This window comes from Anarrhichthys ocellatus, unplaced genomic scaffold, assembly GCF_004355925.1.
Source record: "Anarrhichthys ocellatus isolate YVR2014 unplaced genomic scaffold, GSC_Weel_1.0 scaffold42, whole genome shotgun sequence".
Classification (NCBI taxonomy): Eukaryota; Metazoa; Chordata; class Actinopteri; order Perciformes; family Anarhichadidae; genus Anarrhichthys; species Anarrhichthys ocellatus.
Genome location: NW_022280072.1, coordinates 3194927 through 3200022, shown reverse-complemented (window position 1 = coordinate 3200022; position 5096 = coordinate 3194927).

Sequence of the window (5096 nt, the reverse complement as noted above, 5' to 3'; positions counted from 1 at the left end):
GTGTGTGTGTGTGTGTGTGTGTGTGTGTGTGTGTGTGTGTGTGTGTGGGGAGAGAGAGAGAGAACCAATCCTCACCCCGCTTGTCTTCACAGAAGAAAAAAAAAAAAAAACATTCATGCATTTGTGTCCGAGTTTTAAAACGGGGGGGTCACTTTGACTCTGGGCACATTTTAAATAATATGAATGGTGGACTTGGATTTTTTTTTTTTTTTTCTGGACAAATGGCTCGAACTATTGTTGGTCGTTTAAGTTCTTCAAGAAGCACACTGTGTCAAAAAGCGGTTGATCGCAGGTTTTCTGGTTGCCTGTGCTGTTTACTTTTAATTCGTGCCAGTGATTCGTTTCATTTTCTTCCCCTTCAGCTTTTTTTTTTTTCTTTGTTTCTTCCTACTGTTTCTGCTCCAGCTAATGCTAACATTTTTCCAACCCCCCCCCCCCCCCCCCCTCCAGACCTCATAACACCAAACAAATCAGCATTGCTGCTTACTAACTCTTATCACAGTACAGCGGTGAGCCACTCGCGCTCATCGGCCCTGACGACCGATTCGTGCGTCTACGTTGTGTAGGTAAGAGTATTATTGTGCCTCGAAACATGGAAGTCACTTTGTGTGTCCCACACACAAACCCAAATGTGTGTGTGTGTGTGTATATATATATATATATATATATGTATATATATATATACACAGACACACTGAAGTGGTCAGGGATTATTTCAGGATGAATTCAGACTTTGGGCTGTGTAATGAGTCGATTTAGAGCTTGTTGGTGTCCATGTTGTCTCAATACGTGGCATCTGTTTTGTCCTCCTTTAGTCCACTGATAGTTTCTTACTAGTAGCATCTCTCCCCACCCCCCCCCGACAGTGTTATTAATAATAATAATACAGTGGAAGACCGGTGAACCTTCTCAGGACGAGGTCCTTAAAGGCTTGAGTAGAAAGGTAGGTTTGCTTTCGTTGGGATCTAAATCGGTTTGGAACTGCGTGACGATGCTACGCCATTTTTTTTTTTGCCTCGTATAATGTTCTCGTAACAAATGTATAAATTCTTTGTCTTTGGCTGTGGTGTGATGCTGAATCGTCGAGATTTAATATTTGCATGCATGCTCCGACAGAGCCTTTCGTGAATGGATGAGATTCTTTTAATTTTCTTTTCAGATGCGTTTTTTGTTTTTGTACAAGAGTTTTGTGCTTGATTTTTAATAATCACGATCATGTTCTCTTAATTCTGATGAACGACATGATTGTGTCTATTGAGACCTGGAACACACCTGTAACCTCACGGTGGAGCAGGAGTTCCCTCCTGCATTCAGCCCATCTTAACGCATCCTCACACGGCTTCAGGTGGCTGCAGCCGGGATCTAATTTAATTTATTTTTTATTTACATGATACGCATAAAAACACACATTGAAAATTTTGCTGTGAAGATGAAATCCAGTGAAACTGCAGCTGAAACAGTTTGAACGCCTCTGATGTCGTTAACCATGCGAATCATCAGCGTCACGTCTCAAGATAGTTGTTGGTTTTCTTACCAAATACTGTGTAGAGATCAATGTTTTAGTATTTCTCCCATGACAATGCAGGAGGATGAACACCCTTGTCCCAACTGTATATATGTATGTAAACTATGTAAGTGTCTATATGTCTGTTTTCACTATAACCTAATGTCTATATACATAAATAAAAGGGTTTATTAACTTACTGGCTTTTATTTGGGTTCTTAAGTTAAGTTTTTCCATAACAAAGTACAAAGTACCCATCGTTCTTTTTAGATGCACTTATTCCCACAAATGAAAGCTCTATCGTTCAGAGATCTGGTTTTATTAAGGTGTATTAATAATACAAGAACATTAAATTGACATTGATTTTTGTTGCAAAATCGATCACAGGGAGACGTCTTTGTGATGGATGATTTTTTTTAAAGTAATTTACAGAAATGAGGCAAATCAGAAAGATAAAATGGTGCCTTCAACAGTTCCACACAATAAATTATTAGTATTTCCATTTCATTACCAGCGTAACACTTGTATAATAGAATGTAATTCACAATAGTTGTTATTCAATTTAAGATTAAACATTGCCAATCACTTAGAAAAGTGTTTTGGATGCCTGACTTTTTAAAATCAAACTTCACTAATTTTCTCGTTTGAGAAATCAGAATATACTGCCAGGTTTTGTGGCGTAACTGCGGAACGGACGGCTTCCTCCGTGTTGCTGCTCTGTGGAGACCTCCATGTCAGCCCTACGGCCTCGTATGGTGGTGGTGTTCAGGAATAGGAGGCGGAGCCCCCTGCGGTGGTCCAGTACCTCCAATGTCGTGCCTCCTGTAGCGGGGAATACCGTACGACAGATCTGTAACGCTTAAAGTTGATGACCTGACCTCAGACTTGCGAAAGTCAAACCTGGTGTCACCTTTTGGACCATAGTCCTCAAATAGAGGAGATGCACTCTTGGCTAGATTTTCATCCGTCGTGTCCCACTTGAGTCTCTCCGATGACATGGCTTTTAGGGCACCAAGGCCTTTCCTTTCATTCCTGGCCTCGCATGCAGCCTTCAATGTGTCAAACTTGTCAAGAGAAACACTATGGGCACCAAGAGATGAGTGTTTCTGCATCAGTGGCACTTCTGCTCTCCCTATGTCTTGTTCTGTGTTATCATCACTTTCACTACTGGAGGAGTTGGAGGAGTCAGGTGGGGGGAGTTGTGGCTCTGCAGGTGGAGACGATAAGCCGACATCCAGGTGTCTCCTCGGACTCGGGATGGAAAAGTCAGACAGCTGACGACCGACGCCGGTCCACCGTATCTCGGGTGGCACGTCCATACCTGTGGTGCGTCTGGGCTGCTCGGTCCTTCTCTTCACCAAATCAAAGCTCATACTGGGAACTCTCTTTGGGGCAAAGGATGGACCTTCTTGTGCACCACCTTCAGTCCCCATATGTCTTTGCTTTGTGTGGTCTGTAGTTTGACCCTCGCCACTGTGGGAGAAAGAATAACTTGGTAGCGATGACGTTTTGATAATTACACGCTTATAAGTGATTAGAGAGTCATTGTCTGACATGTTTGATGCAGGTCTGCTTTGGTTTGCGGTGTATCCCATCACCTCGTTTTCGCTCTCGCTGCAGGAAGGTGATGAATTACTTGGTAGTGGTCCCTTGACATCCAGACGCCTCTTAACACGCGGGACACCGAGGCTCAGGTCAAGAACACTGAGGCCTATCATCTCCTCCTCACTACTGCTGGAGGATGATTCCCTCCGTGTTCTGATATCCAAAGCCCTCCTAACATGGGGGATATTGGTGAGACTCAAATGAGGCCACGCTGAGTCAGTTTGGCTTTTGAGGTCTGCGTTGGCCTCCCTCTGAACCAACTCCGTTTGGCTCTGATCCAGTTTGATATTGACAGTGTGGGCCACATACAAAGAGGTATGATTCTGGGATGCTTCTTTCCTCCATCTTTCACCTGCAGGTTTTGTTGATGCATCTTCATTCTCACTGCTAGAGAAGGAGGAATCAGGCAGTTGCTGTAATGGTGTTGTAGCAGGAGCCTTTTCATTCACCTTGATATCCAGGTACCTCCTTAAATGTGGAATACCAAAACCAGTCAACGTAGTATCTGGCTTTCCCTCAGTTGTGGGTCGGCTATAGTCTTTTCTTAATCTCTCTGTAACCTCTGAGTCGCCAGTGTTGTCACCTCGACCCTTCAAACTGAGAGAAACATTCACTGGTATGGTTTCCGGGGTTAAAGATGATTCTGTCTGTATTTTTCCTTGCATTCTAACTCCCCTTTTCTTTCGGCTTGTTCTGCTGCTTTTACTCCCAGTCTCACTGCTGGAAGAAGAGCGGGAGTCAGGTGGAGGTGAGGAGGGCAGATTTGGTGGTTCATGTGTTTGCGATGTGATTTCAAGTCTCTTTCTGAAACGGGAGATACCCAGGTTCATCGTGCCCCAACGTGACTGAAGTTCTGGGTTTATCTCTGGTGTTGTGCTGATGTTGCCACTTGTTTTGTCCCCCACTTCATCTTTAATACCTGTATACTTTTCTAATTTTATATTGTGGTCTGTCTTTGGACTGCGAGACGTGTTTAACACTGGGGTCTTTGGCAATCTAATGAAGTCCTTTTCAGTGGCCTTTGATATGGCAGATACTCCCAATCCTAGTTTAGCGTACTCATCTTCCCTGTCACTTCCGGAAGAGTTTAATTTGGATTGTCGAGAGCCTGGAGACGCATTACTAAGCTCCGGATCTGGTTGTGGTGATGGTGCTTTGAAATCCAGACGTCTGTTGATGTAGGGGACACCCGGACTCAGCTTATGCAACTTTGTCTGATGCTCATGATCTGTGATTCCCACATATCCTTTGTCCCTCTCATGTTTTACTGTGTGGCTTGAAAGTTTGCTTTCATTGTCACTGCTGGAAGAGCAGGAGTCCGTTGGTTGAGATGGTCCTTTGATATTCAAACGTTTCTTGACAAGGGGGACACTCACTTTAATGCCAGACAACCCTCGTCCTGGTTGATAACCTGTAATCCCTACATCAGTTCTGTCCTTCTCCACTTTCATAGGTAGATTTGTAATCCCACCTTCACTCTCATGATCACTGCTGGAAGAGGACTCGGGTGGAGGTGAACGTGCCTTGATATCCAGGCGCCTTTTGACATGGAAGGCACTGCTGAGGTCCAGTCCAGGCCATCTTGTCTCTGGTTCTGTTGTTTGAGGGTATCTTAAATCTTTCACCCCCTCCTCTTGCTCATCTGAGCTGCTTGATGAGTGACGGGAACAAATTTTGATAGCTTCCACTGTATGGTTTGTACTCCCACCACTTAATAATGAATCAAGAGGTGGTGATGGGGCTTTGAAGTCTAGACGCCTCTTGACACAAGTAATTTGCTCTAGATCTAGGACAGGCCAATGTGTTTGTGGATCATGACTTACTGTTTCTTGAAATGGCCACCCTGCAACTCCCACCACCCCTGGCCTCTCTTTCTTTGTGGGGTTTGTTTTTTCTTCCTCACTGTCACTACTAGAAGAAGAGTCAAGAGGTGGCGATCTTGCTTTGATATCTAGACGCCTCTTGATGCGTGTAGTAGCCTTTAGAT